The sequence below is a fragment of the Typopeltis vanoorti genome, chromosome 13, assembly GCF_054136105.1.
Source record: "Typopeltis vanoorti isolate ZY-2024b chromosome 13, IOZ_Tvanoo_1.0, whole genome shotgun sequence".
NCBI lineage: Eukaryota > Metazoa > Arthropoda > Arachnida > Uropygi > Thelyphonidae > Typopeltis > Typopeltis vanoorti.
The window spans coordinates 117,218,897-117,237,239 of record NC_143561.1 but is presented as its reverse complement, the minus strand read 5'-3'; the positions used below and the strand labels follow the sequence as shown (position 1 = coordinate 117,237,239).

Genomic DNA, 18,343 nt, shown 5'->3' with positions numbered 1-18,343 from the left:
AATAACACTTTAATTCCTAAAATAGATTGCCTGCCTGGTTGGCTATGTAAGCATAGTTATCTGCCCAACAAACTGTGGGTTCAAATCTCCTGATCCCTGTGACCACTAATGCTTGTGATTGTCTTTAGGTTGTAGATATATTTCATTGGCTGGCACTAAACAACCACCTTGTTTATTGGAGGCTTGAAGGGACTTGAAATGGTTTCATCTTTGGTGTCCTAGAGCAGGGTTTCAGACCAGTTAAAAATGAAGAAAAATTACAAGCAAAAAAATTTTTTTTTTTTTTAATTAGAAGAAATTAATAAAAAGAAATTCTTAACCTGCCCATGGTAGTAATATACTACATGTTTTACAACTATTTGTGAGTGGAAGTCGCAAAAAAAAAAAAAAAAAAACTTCTCTAAAACATCTGAAATAGAGAAATCAGTCTTGCACAATCTGCTAATCAGGTATTAGGATTTAATAAATACTGTATGGAGTATTGAATAGTTAATAATGGAATATTCCCTTGGTATAATGGAAAGTTTGCTATAGAGAATATTCTTTGCATAGCACTGATTGGAGTTTCAATAGTATGTTATATTATTATTATTGTACAGGTACCTCCATGGAGTCCAAAGACTCATCAAGACCCAAGCTAGCCACGTATTATGTTGTACCTCTCTTTGAACCCATTGACACAGCACTCAAAACTGACTTTGCAACCCCTTCCAGTCATTCACAAACTCTCCAAACAAAAAATCTAGTCCTCACACCCCTGGTAATCACACTTTTATGCAACTATAACGTATGACCTCTTGTTGTGGCCTCTCCAAGTGCTGAAACATTTCGCCTACATCAATCCTATAAAACCTTTTGAAATAACTTAAATGTTTCTATCATATCCCCTCCTTTCTCCTATGAACCAACTTCTACAATCCACACACCCTTAATCTATCCTCATAGGGAACATTCCACAGACCATTCACCATCTTGGTCGCTCCATATCTGAATCTTATCCACTGCTTCCTCATCCCTTAGAAGCCAAACAGATGTATCAAGGCCTTATAAAGAGGAATAACTTATCTCTACTTGTTAGTGTGTTCTTAACAGCCAAGTTATCTTATGGGCTACCTTAGCAATATTTCCTCTGAACTTGGCTATGTCTACCAGCACTCCTAAACCAATATCTTCATCTTTTTTCTGGTATAGTTCCATCAATGTAGCATACTGCTTATGTTTATCCCAAAATGCATGACTTTGCCCATATTCACAGCCTATTTAAATTGTCCTTCAAGCTTTCTGCATTGCATTGTTTAACCTATTACTCTACCTAATTTTTCATCATCAGCAAACAACTGAATATTTCCTTTCAGGTTATATGATTATAGATTGCAACCAAATAAAGTTGAAAATACTTACTTTTCCTTTTAAAGACATTTCCACTATTAAAGGTCATTCTTGCAAATTCAGTCTCTTTGTGATGGTCTAATTGCGAACTGTTCGAAGCAGAGCTATCCTCAAACCTTCTAATAAGCCATCCGTCTCTGCATTCTTATCCACCAATTCTTGAATTCTCTTTGAATTCACCACTCCTGAGATGTTGATTGGTGTATAATTTGTTACTGCCGTCTTAGAACTTCCTTTATGCAAGGGAATTATTTTGCCCTGTTTCCAATCCTTTGGAACTCTACCAGAGCTGACATTTCAATTAAAGAGCCTAGTCAGTGGCATTGCTATTTCCTTTGCACATTCTCTCAAAACCAAAGCTAATATCCCATCTAATCCCACAACTGTATTTACATTCAGATTCTGTAGTATCCTAAGAACCTCGAATTCATCCATCTCTGTTTCCACATCAGTCTCTGTCACATATTTCACGGCAGTAACCTCACTTGGATGATATACCCTTGCAAAGTGTCGCTCGGCAACTCAACTATTTTATCTGCTTCTGTCACTTTGTCACCATCAACACTCATTAAGATTAATCTCCCATAGTCATTTTTATTCTTATTTGCCACATAACAAAAAAAAATTCTTAGGAATTTCCTTTGGCTGAGTTTCTTGTAATCTGATTTTGCCTCCCTTACTGTGCTGGTCACCTTTTTGTCTGACCTTTGCTGTTCACAAGTTTGCTGGTTGCCTTTCTCCTCATATCTTCCACAGTGTTCTACAGCTTGTGCTTAATGATATTGTTCATCCGTCTAGCTACTACCTGATTAACCCTTCTTACCTTAGGTATACAATTTAATATTGCTTCCTTTAGATCCCCATTAACTATCTCCCATGCACTACTAACATCCATCCCTTTCTGGGTTTTATTCCACGGCACTGATTCAAGCTTCCTCCTAAGCTTGTCATAATCACTTGCCTTGTAGTTCCACATAATACACCTTCTTGACAGAATATTTTTTATGTTTCACAATCTCTGAAATCAAGAATGCATGATCACTTTCACCATTCGAGGGCAGTGATGCCACCTTGTTTATGGAAAGCTCTTTCAGGCTCAATACTCATGGTTTCTATTCTTTCTTCAGACCACCTACTTCTTTCTTTTCTTAGCCCTCCTAATCTCTTGCTGCATCTGTAACTTCAATTTTGCACCTTGTCCTGTGAAGGATAACATTTTCTTTATGTCCATTTTGTTTTCCTATTTTTCCACTGCTGCACATTTGACATTAATTCTGACATTTTATATCTTACTGTCAACTGTGCTAACGTTCGCAGTGTTTTCATCACCTAACTGGCACTCATTTTTGAAACATTTAATACACTTACTTTCCAGTTTCAATTTCTTTCCATATATCATTTAATTTTTGTGACAAATAGATCTCACAAACTCACTGCGCAAAATCGCAAATTCAAATCACCAGACAATGTGGTCTATTATTATCTTTTTTTGAATGGAGCCCCAAAATTTTTTATGGGGCTCCATTCAAAAAAAAGTTTAGCCCACCCACTGTATATAATTACTACAGGTTTACCAAACCATTCTTGGATGGAGCCCAATCGTGGAACTTTGTCAACCACTTCAGGCCTCCAGTAAGTGGGGAAGTGGTCTTGCACTGGGCGATGAAATTCATCTCTCACCTAAAGACAATTACAAACATCCATGCACATGGTAGGATTTAAACCTGTGATCTGTTTGTTGGAGAACAGGTGCACTAACAATTTGGCCCACTTGAAGTTCACTATAATGTTTTCCATGAAAGTTGGATACAATGATCTTCGGTTTATAGTACTGCTTAGATATTGTAACCCATATCACAGAAAAATGCAAAACTTCAAAAGTAATATTTTTTAAGTGGGGAAAAAAAAAAAAAAAAAAAAAAAAGCACTCCTGCTTTTGCACTTAGAAATACCCAGTATAATAATCCATGGATTATCTGTCCTTCAAATAACCAAACCAACCAACTCTTGAATGGGTTAGTGTGTCAGATAAATTTACCTCATCTAGCCATAAATACTGTTACAACTTGAACAGTGCATAACTTTAATCTATCAGTAAATCATTTGCAACTTTCAGCACATACAAACCACATGTATAATGTGCATATACCAGCTCTCAATGTTCGAAATGTCCCCCTTTTGCTTTCACTCACACCCAAAGTCTGTGAGGCCACATATCAATGGCAGCATGCAAAACATCCAACAGAAATGTTGCCACTGCTCACTCCATATCCACCTTCAGGCTGTCGATGCTGGAATGTTGTTTGTTGTAAGCTACTGTCTCAAGCTCTGGCCACAATTTGAAGTCCAATAAATTTAGATCAGCACTTCCAGATGGCCAATCAATTTGTGGTTGGGCACATTCTCCTCCAACACTATTGTTTGGTCCTCACCTTGTATGCATTGGCTGAGGCCTGTTGGGAAGTCTAATGCCTACTGTGATACTAGGTGTTGTTCAGGAGCTGTACCATAGGTTCTGGCAGGGTATCTTGATACACTGTGTGGAAGGTTTTGACCCCTTTCTTGCAGAAATACAATTTGGTTATCCCAATTTAATGTTTTTTCTTCCTGTAAAAGTAAACCTAGCCAGAGGATCACATGCAATTAATACATATAATGTAAGTAAACACGTATAGCTTTGACCATAATCTCAACAGATGCAAGCTAATTCACATGATACTCTCAACTCTTCTACTTGCAGTGTTAAAGTGCATTTTCAATGTAGAACCTATAGGATAAGTAAAATATTTTGGTTATTTAGTCACAATTTTTAGTGAAAATGGAAAATTAAATATGGGAATGAACAAGAGAATAAGCAAAAACTCGTATTGGGGAGCCCAGTTGAATAAATTATAAGGAATAAGAGAGAAATTAGCAAAAACACTAAACTTGTAGAATACAAATCAGTTTTAACTTATGAATTTGAAAGTTAGGTTAGAAATCAAACAGTTAATCAGAGACTAGACCAAAGACATGAGAGTTCTGAGAAAAATTAGGGGATTAAGCAGATTGCATCAATGACAGAATTGTGTTAAAAACAAAGATGCATTATTAGCATTCAAGACTGTGTTCAGTACTAATCTAAGGTGATATGGTCACTTAAACAGAATGGGAGAGGAAAGGTTAGCACTTGATGCCAAGACAGGAAAAAGACCCAGATCTAAGTGGATTGATTTACTCAAAAGTTCTCTAGAAGCCATTTGTCTTCTAGAGAACTTCTAGAAGACATTTTATATGAATATTATATATTGGTATTGGCAAGATATGAATATTGGAGTGCTGAAAAGTAACACTAATTTGGAGGATAATTGTTGACAGGAGATTAGTATTAATGAGAGCTTAATTGTGTAATACTGTCATCATATCGTATACATCCATCGAGGGTACATATCAGCAAACTGATAATGAATGAACGAGGTCTATGCACATAACTATATCAGTGGTTTCTGAATGCTGATTGGCTTCAAAAAATTAACATAAGTGAAAACACCTACATTAGAATCAGTATACAGAAATATTTTAGGAAAATAAGTACTTAACTTTCCAAATTTTAATATTCACTATTAATTGTTCATATTCTGTATATTTTGTCACTTGCCAATTACAAGATCCTTAGTAGCTCAGTCAGTATAAACGAAGACCTTTGGTCGGAAAGACACGAGTTCGATTCCTGTCCAGGAGGTGAGGAACCTTTATCTGGTCTCTTTCGACGAAAGGTGAGTTAGCCCTTACCTCAGCCTCATACTGAGGTAAGGGCTTTTTTTCGTTCCCCAGAACAGGCAAACCAGCCCCATGAACACATGCATTTACAGACATAGGACACACTGGAAGGCATAAGGCTAACCACATTACCCTTGAGGCGGCCGCGGTTTTCAATTGTAATATGCCATGCCTAATACAAATGTAGCAGGCCACTAGGGCCAAATATACATATGAGAAAGGCTAAATTATTGTCTGCTGTGTATCGTCTGTAAAATGCTTGTTTTGTAATGCTGGTGGTAATTACAAAACAGGCATTTGTACTGACCAACATTCCCCATTAGAAGCCATAAGTAAAGTGAACATAGAAAAAAATCCATTTATGACATTAAACATGAAACACAAGATAATCATCCATAAGAACATATTGCAATTTACAGATAAAAAATACTGTTGTCAGTTGATGGTAGTAGGAGGAGGAGGATTATGTAGATGTAAAATTGTGTATAATGAAGTAGGGTGTCCTCCCACAATGAGTCCTTGGAGGTGTCACATAGTAACAGAATTGGCATTATGTAAATAAAACTGATTATACTGAAACATTCCTTTTTTTTTTTTACTCATCAGCTAAAAATTCTTACTCATGGCTGAACAAATAGATGCATTTTTCAAATTCTGCATATAACCGAATTTGACATACACATACTAGAATAAGGGACTTAGCAGCAGATACCTTCCTTCGTATTCTTACATTTAGTGATGAACTGCACTAACAGTAGTGCCGTCATCTTTTGGCTAGTTCATAAATTTTGATGATTAATTAATTGAGACTTCATATTGTAGGCATTAGTGAGACTTGGTTATCAGAAGCAGACATATTTGTATCGAGTGCAAAGAATGTGGTATTTTTACAAAGGATAGACAGAGGAGGCATGCTGCTGATGACATCAAATGTCTTGAATCCAGTTGGAGTTGAGACCTATGACTGCAATACTAGTGACAATTTTTCATGTGGCAATGAGTTGGGAGCCATCTGGTGTGAGGTAGAGTCTAACAAGTTCCATCATCAAATTCCTGGTACATACCCTCAAGGGATGTACAGGATATGATAGTACTACATGAAAAATTTACATCATTACTAACTTCCTATCTACAAATTTCCACCAAATCAGTCTATTACCTGTCAAGACTCCAACATTATCAGATGTTATATTTCTATCTTCTAAGGCACTTTTTACTGTATCAGTCCACCTATATCTTGGTCTTCCTCTGAGTCTTTTTCCTACCAACCTGGTAAAGAACATTTGTTTTGCTAATCTTTCCTCTCCCATTCGTGCTAATGCATTCTTGGATGCTGAGTGTCAAGTTTTTTCCTAATATCCTTGTTTTTAATATAATATTGCCATTGATGCCATCTGTTCATGCCCCTAATCTTTCTCAGGACTCATATCTGTGGTCTCTAGTCTTTGGGCAAGTGTTTTACGTTTTAAATTTGATTATAGTGTCAAGGAGGTTTCAGTTAAAGATGTGACTATTCTGCCTCCAGTTAGTGAAGTGATCATGCTGTACTCACTTGGAAAGTGGCTAAGTTTTATGAATGTACCATTCAGAAAAGGTTACATTCTGAACTACAAAGCATGAAATTATGACCAGTTGAGGAGTATGCTGGGTTCTGTGCCATGATATCAGTTATTGGATGGGGAAAGGATATCAACAGCAGTGGGTGGGAAGTGTTTAAAAAATACTTAAATGATGCGATATCAGATTGTGTCCCTAGAGTTCGAAGAATAAATAGTGTAGGAATGAAATAGATGTTATCTAATTAAGCAAGAGATTCGTAAGAAAAAGATGAGGAAGGAATATTATTCACATAAGGATGATGTCAGTTACGATAATTTTAAGCAATAGGCCAGAAGAGTCTCAAGTGTATGGAAAGCTAAGTCTGAGTATGAAAAGAAACTGGCTCTGCAAATTAAAGACAACCCAAGATAATGCTATCGTATTATTTTTATGGCTAATACAGCCTACTTTCATTTAAGAGTGTCCCTTTTTTACTATGTTATTGGCTTTTTTCTCTAATCTTGGGGCATTATTAATGTGTTATAAAACTAATATAGGAGGAAAATTCAGACATACCTTTTTTGGATGTTGTTGTGGGCTGTCTCCTTATCCCAGCGATATGCATTCATCTGCTGTTAAAGGAAGGCGGGGTTGGGATAGTGGGGGAATTATTTGAAAAAACTCAGGTTTTTTATATGTATAATATTATTATTATTAAGGGTGGGTAGAGAGCATTTGGGGGAGGTGAGAAAAGGATCTGAAAATGAACTATTTTTTGGAGAAGAGGAGGGATTGGTGGGAAAGGATCAGGAGTGGGAGTAATGGGGTGCGAGCCGTTTCTACAGTGCATCTTCGGAACTTGTGGGGGAAGTGGAGGCTATGTCAATTCGGCTTGTTGTTAGTCTTTGGTGTGCTTGTTATCTCCTATTGGTCAGAGTTGTGACCTAATTTTTGTTATGGAGCTTTCAACTCTCGGAGATTATGTAGGGTCAGTGAAAGTTTGAGTTTTTGTCACATTTTATGGTTATCGTTTCCGATATTCTAAGCATTGTTTCATTGTCTTATATGTCTAATATTATGGCCTTGTCGATTTGTGTGTGTGGGGGGGTTCTATTCAAGGACGTGGACTGCTATTTCTGTTTCTCCTGTACTTTGTATTCTGTTTTTCTTTTTGTTGTTGTGTTTTTTATTGTTTACATGTTCTGGAACAGGGATGTTACAGTAACGGAAGTGTTCTTGTCTTTCCCATAAAGACCTAATAGTAGAACCTGTGTAGGTAATATCACAATCTTTTTGGCAAGGAAATTTGTAAACTACGTTGTGATGTTCTAATATTTCTTTGTGTGTGTGTGAGAGATTTTGTAGGTTTTAGAAGTGTTGCCAATTTTTGGTTTGTAGTGAACACCAGCTTATAGTCAGTGTGTTTGAAAATGTATCTATAGGCTTTGTATGTGTTCTGGATGTATGGCAGTTTGATAATTTTTTATGTTAGGAAGTCGGTTGTTTTGCCTGGTTTTTGCTGTTTTGTTGGGTAATTCCAGTTTTGAAAAATTTGTGTTAGCTTCTTTATTTCTGTGTTAAGATAAATACGGTTAGTTGAAAAGTAGTAAGTTAGGATGACCGATTTTTTTTTTTTTTTAATTGAATAAGGATGGTACTGTTCGACCACAGATCAGAGACCCACCTCTGGCAACTCGCCAAGAAGGGTCAATTCATGTTGAAGGGGAAAAAGAAATAAGCTGATGTACGAATTGGTCACCAACAAGTGAAATCACGTGCTTTATACGTAAAATTTTCCAACTGTTATACAAGCAAAATAGTTACTACTTTAAAAACTACAATCTTCATAAAAGAAAAGTTAATTTTCCGACATGTAATAATAAACAACTCATCCCACAAGTCTGATTGATTACTCTATTATCGGAATGCATTTTCCTTCTTCTGACATGCGCAGAAGTGTCAAAGGGTCTCGCATCTGTGGGCGTACAGTATGAGTTAAAATGGAGGTAGTTTCCGATTTGTGTGGGTTTGTGGAATATTTTCGTGGTTATTTTGTTGTTTGTTCTGACAAATGTCAGGTTTAGGAAATTGATGGATTTGTCCTGTTTGGTTTCTATGGTGAATTTTAGTTTGTTGCTTTATTCGTTAAGGGACGCTTGCAAGGTGGTGATGTGTGTTGATTCTCCAATGCATAGAATATCATCCGTATCAGCCATAGAAGCTGATGTAGGGGGGGGGGGGGGTTGAGTAGTAGCAATTCTATGTGTGCTAGGAACAATTCAGCTAAATGTCTACTGATGTTTTATCCCATAGGGAGTCAGAAAATTTGGATATACATGTTGTTAAAATTAAAGAAGTTTGATTAGATTTATGATATCACCGGGTGCTAACTTTGTTTGTGAATGTGGTGTGTATACAATGTCTAGTGTTCTGGGACCTTATATACCAAATTCTGGGGACGTCCATTTGGTGTATATGGAAGTTGCATTATACACTTCACTGGATGCAACTTCATTATACACCAAAATGGACGTCTCCAGAACACTAGACATTGTACACATACTATTCACAGAAGACCACACACTACATTCACGAACAAAATTGAAATTTGAGAATATAGGTTTGGATTATAAACTATATTTTATAATTATAATTAAAAGAAGAGAACGGGATAATATTGATTTTTATAATCAGCTACAAAACACATATAATAAAATAAATAAAAATGATTACTTAATTTTAGCAGCAGGCTTAAATGCAAGAATTGAAAACGCGAAAATTAATAATAATATAGGAATACATGGAGAACATACTCTAAACAGGAATGGTAAAAAATTGATCGACTTTGTAGTTTATAATAACCTAAAAATAATGAATTCCTTCTATAAACATAAAGACATATAAATATACTTGGGCAGCAAAAGGATGGAAATCAATATTAGATTTTTTCATATTAAATGAAAAGACATCAAAGTTTTTGTTAGATGTCAGAGTTCACAGAGGATATGAAATAAGCAGTGACCACTTACTTGTTAAAATAAAATTAAGATTACCACCTAAATGGCTACAAGTAACAAGAACAGAAAGAAAAATTGAAACATTTGTTTATAAAACTAGACTATTGAATGACACAAATGTACAATGGCTATATGAACAAAGAATTAACTAATATCTAGAAAGCAATTGTGATTCCTATCTTTAAAAAAGGTAATAGAGATGACACTAAAAACTATAGAGGTATCAGTATATTAAATTCCTGTTACAAAATATATAGCAGAATCTTAAATAGCAAACTAATGAAATATTCCAAAAACTTTATTTTAGAAGTACAGAATGGATTTAGAAAAGGACGATCATGTATAGACCCAGCCTTTTGCCTAAAATTAATAATAGAGAAAAGAAGATAATATAATTTAGAAACACATATTGCATTTATTGACTTTGAAAAAGCATTTGACAAAGTTAAGAGACATATTATTTAACATATTAAAAGTAAAGACAAATACCAAATAATATCCTAAAACCTATCACAAGTATATATGAAAATAATCAAATACAAATAAGATTAAATCACGAGCTATCATATACGAGAGAGATAAACCAAGGGCTCCGATAGGGATGTCCTCTCTCAGCAACTCTTTTTAATATCTACTTAAATGAAATAATAATAAAATTGAATAAAAACTTACATCAAGGAATTAAACTTTCTCCTACAGTAAACTTAAACACTCTCCCCTTTGCTGATGACCAAATAATAATTACAAATTCTGAAGATAACTTACAGAAAGCTATTTTAAATCTAAATGAGATATCCAAAGATTATGGTATGATAATATCAACGGAAAAATCAAAAACTATGGCCTTTAAAGGACAAGATCTAGCAAGAACTAAAATAGTAATAGATAACAAGATCTTAGAACAGGTGAATTCATTTAACTACCTAGGATGTATGATCACTTATGAAAATGAAAAAGATATAAACGTAACAATTGCAAAATATATTTAAAAATAACAGGTGTAATTAATTCTATATTTAAAAACAAACCAGACTAAAAGTATACAATACATTAGCCCTACCAGTCTTAATGTATGGAAGCGAAATCTGGACAATAAAACAAAAAGACAAAGATTAATAACAGCAGAAATGAAGTTTGAGAAAAACTGCAAAACATACTCTATTTGATCACAAAAGAAACTAATAAATATGAAAGAATTAAATCAAAAACCAGTAATAGAAAAAATTCAAAAATATAAACATAAATGGATGGAACACGTTCAAAGAAGGAAAACAAAGATTACCAAAACAATCCTTAAAGTACAAGCCATTAGGAAAAAGAAAACCAGGACGTCCTCTTAAACGCTACTTCTAAGGCTGGAACAGGCCATGCTAGGCCTAAATCCCTGATATGCATGATGATGATTATAAACTATTAGCATGGATAAAAGGATAGCTAACTGACCGAAATCAAAAAGTGGTATATGAGAGGTGTGAATCTGCAAGATTCAAGGTGTGGCTTCAAGGATCAGTCCTTGGTCTATTGTTATTCATTTTGTACACTAATGACATTGGGAAGAATTTGACATGTGACATATAACTCTTTGCTGATGACACAAAGATGGGTAGGGTAATCAGGAATGCTGCTGATGTTGCAATACTTCCAGAATCATTTGAATATGCTGGAATTGTGAGCATGTGTAAATGATTGTCATTTCTATGTTAATAAATGTAAAGTCATTCCCTTTGGTATGATTAGATATCCAATGTCGACTTGTTGATGGGATTATACTTGAAGAAACTGAAGCTAGGGATCTTGGAATTGTAGTAAAACAGGAAGTTGAAGTTCAAGGATCATATAGCAAAAATTGTAAATACAATACAGGGAGTCCTCGACATGCATCATTTTGACTTTATGGCAGTAATCCCATAAATAATTTAAAAAATAAATTTCGACTTGAAGCAGTACGATGTAAAATTCAAATGTCGCGGAGGAACTTGTTTTTGAGTGCGGCAGAAGAATACGCCATTATGGAAAGGCTGTGGGAGCAGACCAGATACCTGGGGAAGTGTGGAAAAGTTTGGGCAGTGAGGGCGTGGATATGGTATGGGAGCTGATGTGTAAAATAGTCCAACAGGAAAAGATACCAGAGGAATGGAGGAAAAGTATTCTCGTCCCAATCTACAAAGGAAGAGGAGATGTTCCTCTTCCTTGGGTCAGTTGTTGAGAGGAATGGTGACCTGGATGAGGAAATACAGCACCAAATAACATGCGGTTGGATGAATTGGAGGAAGATGAGCGAGGTCCTGTGCGACAAGAGAGTGAGTTGTAAGAGGAAAGGAAGGATCTATAAGATGGTGGTGAGGCCGGCGATGCTCCATGGTGTGGAGACGCCTATAACCATGGCACAGGAGAGGAAGATGGAGGTAGCAGAGATGCGGATGTTGAGATGGACGAGTGGTGTGACAAAGAAGGACAGGATAAGGAATGACTACATCAGAGGGACGGTTAAGGTGGGACCAATTGGCAAGAAGATACAAGAAAGTAGGCTGAGGTGGCTTGGACATGTTGAGAAGAAGGGTGAGGAGTATATCGGTAAACGAGTGAAGTATATGGAGTTGTAGGGAAGGAGGAAAAGAGGCAGGCCAAAGCTCAGGTGGAGGGATAAGATAACAGAGGATCTTAGGGAGAAAGGATGGAGTCCGAAGGATGCTCTGGTCCGGAGAACTTGGAAGAGGAAGGTTAAAGATTGGCGCGCCGACCCCGTTAGACATGGGATAAGGCAGAGTGAAAGAAGAAGAATACGCCATTATGCGGTTTGTTTGGGAGAGGTGGTGTCACTTGGGTACCGCATGCTTTGTTTACATCTGCTCTCTCACATTTGTGTTTATTTGTGACTTTTTACCTTTCAATATGGCTTCCAAACCTAATGCAGACTCTTCCGATGGCAGTGTGTCGAAGAAAAGGAAAGCCATTACATTAGAAGTGAAATTAGACATTAAATATACAGTAATTATGTTCTCCCTTTCATTTTCCTATGGCCTAGTTCTTTCTTGATATATACATATGACTTTAAGGTGTTTTAGGTTAGGTAAGTAATTTAGGCTATGGTAATTATGACTTGCATCGAAAATCGCCCTACGTCGGTCCATAAGAAAGGATCTCCGAAGTAATTAGAGGACTCCCTCTACAGAGAATAATGGCAATGCTGAAATGAACCCTGACGTAACGATAAGTCATTTTGCCTCTTTACAAAGCTTGATAAGACCTCACTTGGACTATTGTGTGCAGGTCTTGTCTCCTGGTTTGCATCATGATTCTGATATAGTTGGAGAGTGCAATGGAGTGTGTCAAAAATGATATAAGGATTGTGGAATACAGATTATGAAGACAAAGAATTTGTGGGATGCTGATATCACTCTTCTTCCTCCAGGAGAAAGAAGAGTGATATGATTGAGACATAAACTTCTGAAAGGGTTATACAGAATTTCAGTAGATGGAATTTTTAATTTTATGGAGGGTGTGGAAAGGACACAAGTACATCCATCGAAGTTGAGAATGAATGCTGCCAAGAATGGGGGTTAGGGCAATCCATTCTAATCTCACACAGAGTAGTGCATGATTGGAATGGATTGCAGTTGGTTGTTGTGTGTGCAAGTGGTGTGAATGAATTCAAGAACAGGTATGACAGGTGCGAATGGTATGGCCTCCTTCAATGACTTCCTGAAGGTCTCTCTTAATCTACCCTATATATATAAAATGTAAGCCTTTGTATGTCACGTTTTGAAACTCAGGGGCTACCCTGAGTGTCGAGTCTACAAAATTTGAGTCATCAGAATTCAAGGAGAGCTAGGCTCACCAGTCTGGAACTCGTGGGGTTGGGCGGCGTAGGTGCCGGGGAGGTTACCCCCCTTTCGAGTTGTCAGAATTCAAGGAGAACCGGCCTACCAGTCCGGAACTCAGGGGGGTGCTGTAGGCACCAGGGCCCCCTTCCCTTTTGAAGACTCAACACTCAGGGCTACCCTGAGTGTCAAGTCATCAGAATTCAGGGAGAACTGGCCTACCAGTCCGGAACACGGAGGGTTGGATGGGGGGGGGGGGCATAGCCCTCCCAGTAATATTAATATTTATATTTAACCCTCTCAGAAATTGAAAATATTTTGGAAGTTAATTCATTAAGTTAAAATTTGTTTTTATTTTATTTTCAGAATGTGTCAGGTCACTAACTTGTCTTTTAACTTTTTGTGCATTTGAAGATCTTGATGGCAATGTTATTTCACATTCTTTAGGAATTGCAGGTTTCTTATTTATAAGACTTGTATATTTAATATACTTACTTTTTTTCAGTGAATGCATTTTGTTTGTGACAGATAGCATAGCATGGTGTACTTGTACCTCAAAGTGCATTATAAAAAATTTACAATTTTGATCTTAGTATTATGTGATACTGTACATTTGTATTATAATTTAATGTTTTTATTCATAGCTTTAATAGGTAACTTTTTAAACCACTGCTTTGAAGGTTTTCACAAAAGATATATATATATGTATTTTTGATGTATGTTATACTGTGTGGCACTTAGCAGAGATGAAAACAAGAATTGTGAGGTGTATATCCTGGAGATGTAATTTTAATATTTTTGGTGTATTTAATATCCTATCAGCGTGCATAAGTATTCCTTTAGCACAGAAATATGCTGTATATTCAGTGTGTGTGTGTGTGCACACACCTTTTTTTGTATCCAGCTGTTTTCTATAAATATATACACGTAACTTCTAGTCGTTTCTATGAAGTCATTGATTTCTCGAGAGCTTTATATTCTAATGGATACATATCTGCAAGTAAAAAAATGGTTAAAAAAAAAGAGAGAATCTCTAGTTAAATGCATAGTTTGATTCTGTATATATGTTTGTTGTGTGTGTTACTTTTAAGTTGGTAATATATGTAATTTTGTTTTAAATAAATGGACATCTGATATTCTAATTTTGTATCCATATGTTTAATATAAACTGCATTCCATTTACCAAAAAATTAAGGGTTAAATAATAATAAAAACTACTCTTCACATAAAATTTCACTCATTAGTGGAAATTATCTGTCATTTTAAAGTTCTAATGGCATATCCAATAATAAAGAAGTATATATTAAAATCAGAACTGACAGGAATTTTTGCTTTTGTTTTGAAAGAGTTCGATCTTTAGAACTATTTTGAGCCACTTCAGGCCTTCAACAAGCTGGACAGGAAGCTCACAACAAGCGAAATTGATCTCCTACCTGGAGACATTAATAAAACAAACATGTCTCTTATAGTAGATTTGTCATACAGGCCACTTATCTTGTAGAAAGTATGTAGCCCCAAAGTTCACTACGCATGTGAATTTATTATTATTAGCAGAAATTGTTTAATTTAATGTTGAATAATACTAATTTAAAGCAGTAAAGAGATGCCCTGAATATTTGGTATTCAGCTTTAGCTGAATCAGTAGAAAGATCATTCAGCTGGTTGAAGCAAACAAATATTCCTGTTATATGTGGCATGACAAATGCAACGAATTGGGAAAAGCTTCCCTCCCCTTTCTTGTCACTTTATACAAATACTTGTTGCATTTGCTATTTGCATTGCACTTTGATGTTATCATCATCAAATTCATGCCATTTATCCTCAAAGGGTGTACAGGATATGATACTACTACATGAAAAACTTGCATCATTACTAACTTCATATCTACAATTTTCCTTCAAATCAATCTGTTACCTGTCAAGACTTCAACATTATCAGATCTTATTTCTATCTTTTAAGGCACTTTTTACTGTATCAATCCACCTATATCTTGGTCTTCCTCGGGGGCTTTTTCCTGCCAACCTAGCAGAGAATTCCTCATTCTCTTCATCAGGTCTATCTGTGTGGGGGGTGCATAAACTACCATGATTGATACATTGGTAGGATGAGCCTTAAATCTAATACAAAGTATCCTGTCATAAACAGGATTATTTTTTGCATGAACTGTCTTCAGTATCACAGCTACCCACCATGTTTTGAGTCACCTCCTGAATAAACAACTCGCTTACCATCCTGTTTTTTGAAGTGACCTTCCCATTCCTTGATAGAGAGTATCAAGAGTACCATCTGTAGACCCTGAACATCCTATGTACCTATGTAAAATTCCTCTCTAAGATTATTCCTATACCTTCTGTATTCCTCATTCTCAGTATCATTGACTTTTGTTGGAGACTTGAATATACTTCTCAAACAGGACCCTCTACGCTCTGGTTATTTTGCACAATAACCAATGCATAATTGAGATGTATTATATTATAAGGCAAATCCAAATTAGCATTTTGGAGTGAAATCACTGCAAAGAAAAAAAGCGATAGGTTGCAGAAGCCCTTTCCACATATCTGGGAAGTTTTGTTCCCCAATTCATTCCACATTGGCCAGGGGTTAAGGACTCTAGGTTAGGCAGACTCCCACTTTTGCACATTTGTTTATAAAATTTAGTTCAGTATGTTTCGATTAATTTAAAGATGCCGCAGAATTATATTCTTCGTTTCATCCTTTATCTAAGTGTAAGCAAACAAAGTTTACACGTGAAGTCACTTCACAGCTGGGCTACTTCTATATAGAGGCTAATGACCTCACATTAATTGCCTTAGGAGCTTAAGGGTATGTTCCTTCCGTTATGGGATACTAAGGCAATTGATGTGAATATTCATGCACAAACTTTGTTTGCTTCCACTTGGATAAAGGATGAAGCCAAGAATATAATTTCTTGGCATCTTTAATTTATAGTTAACCATGTGAAAAAACTTTGAACAGCAATGACAGGAAGTTAATGTAGGCAAAAAGTGTTGATAGTTAAGAAAACGAAATGTGGATAAAATTGGTTTAGTGAACAAGCGGCATGATGTGAATCTGATTGCTAGAGATGATTTTAATTATAGGTTAGGCATAATGAAATGGTATTTGTAAGGAAATTAAATTTGTTTAATGTACAAATAACTGACTTAAGCTGTATGTAATGTAAGCAACACAAACCTTGCAAGTCTTGGATTTTATTGTTACATCAGAAAATACTTTCCTGAATGAGTTACCTAGACCCTCTGTAGCTCAGTCAGTATAGATGAAGCCCTTTGGTCGGAAAGACTTGGGTTCGATTCTCGTCAATGACATGAGGGACCTTTATCTGGTCTCTTTCAACGAAAGGTTCATAGGGAGGTAAGGGGTTTTTTCACCCCTTACTTGAAACTTGAGTTTTTTGTCCCCCAGAACAGGCAAACTGGCCCTGTGAACACACGCATGGATTACAGTCATGAATATGTCCCGGCCATATGCCAGTCCTGAGCCTGGATAAAATTGGGGAGTTGGAGAAAGCAATGGTGAACTACCCTGTAAAAATCTCATCAAGAATACTTTGTGGGTAATGCTTACAAAGTCACCTACGGTCAGAAACGACTGAAAGGGAAAATCAATCAAATGAGTTACCAAATGTGGGATATGCCTTGAGTTGGAGAAAGTGACCATGATGTAATTTCCCTGGATAGATATTGGCCAGCTGTATGAGAACTTTGTGAGAAAATTATACAGGCATTAATTAGATATGCCAATTGTGTGAAGGACTTTACATAGAGACAGTTAAATGGCTGAACCAAATGCAGAAGGGAGCAAGTGCATGGAAGCATATCCAGCATGCCGAAGTAGAAATACTGTTCTTGCATGGGCATTTGTCACTTTCATATTGTCAAACTGTTTATTTCAAGCCCAAAATGGTTTGAAGATTACCATGTTTGGCTGCCTCGAGCATTGCTTCCAGATTATTCCATTTTTAAAGCCTAGTTCTATTGCACTATTGATTTGAAATGGGGAAAGCCTTTAGTGGGCAGGATTCATAAAATGCCATATACAACTAAAAATAGTAAATATTTAGAGAATTGTGCAAATTTTATACTCCATAGCACCTGTTTTAGGATAGTAAAAATTGATTAAGCTAATCAGATTTAGTTGCATTTCTTGTTCTAGTTTAAATTATTTAAAGAAAATTAAAACAAATAAAATAAATTATAAAAATTATTTCTATTTCATTACACAATTTTATCAAATCATACAGTCTAAAAAAAATTATAAAACCGTAAGTAATAAAACAATAGAAATAATTTACATGACTTTATTTCTTACATTTTTTAGAACACTTATCTCACTCAAATACACACGAAATTTTTTCTCTAACTGGTCTTTATCTAAATTGCTTTAATTTAACTTATAATTTTAAATGCTTAATCTTTTTACTTGATGGATTACAAATGTTCAAGAAAATATATAAAATTCATTCAACATAGCCCTGTTTGCAGAGAAAGGATGATACCACTTATGTTCATTAGATAAGTTAAATTTAAAAATAAAATTATTTGTTTATTGGTTAAAAATATTTCAGATACCCATGATAGTGCTTTGACTTCAAAATCAGCATGTTGTTTCTCAAGGAATGAAGCTAAAGTATAAAAAAAAAATTTTTTTTTATTTTTATAATTACATTTTTTACTATACAGAGTGGACGTAATTAAATTTCCTCTATTCAGAGCCTATGTAGCTCGATCTACCAACTGGAATGTCACCAAATTTGGTAGAAGAGACTAATCAAGACATGGGAAGAAGGATTCCGAA

General features: G+C 35.7%; 1 protein-coding gene across 2 annotated transcripts in view; it reads left to right on the top strand.

Moving 5' to 3' along the window:
* LOC150100492 (tetraspanin-6-like) overlaps positions 1-14,667 on the top strand; it is a 127,357-nt gene extending 112,690 nt beyond the window's left edge. For both annotated transcript variants that reach the window (XM_090402589.1, XM_090402588.1), the window contains exon 8: positions 13,892-14,667. The gene's annotated coding sequence lies outside the window, so the exon portion shown is untranslated. The remainder of the gene's footprint in view (positions 1-13,891) is intronic.
* Positions 14,668-18,343: the final 3,676 nt, after the last annotated feature.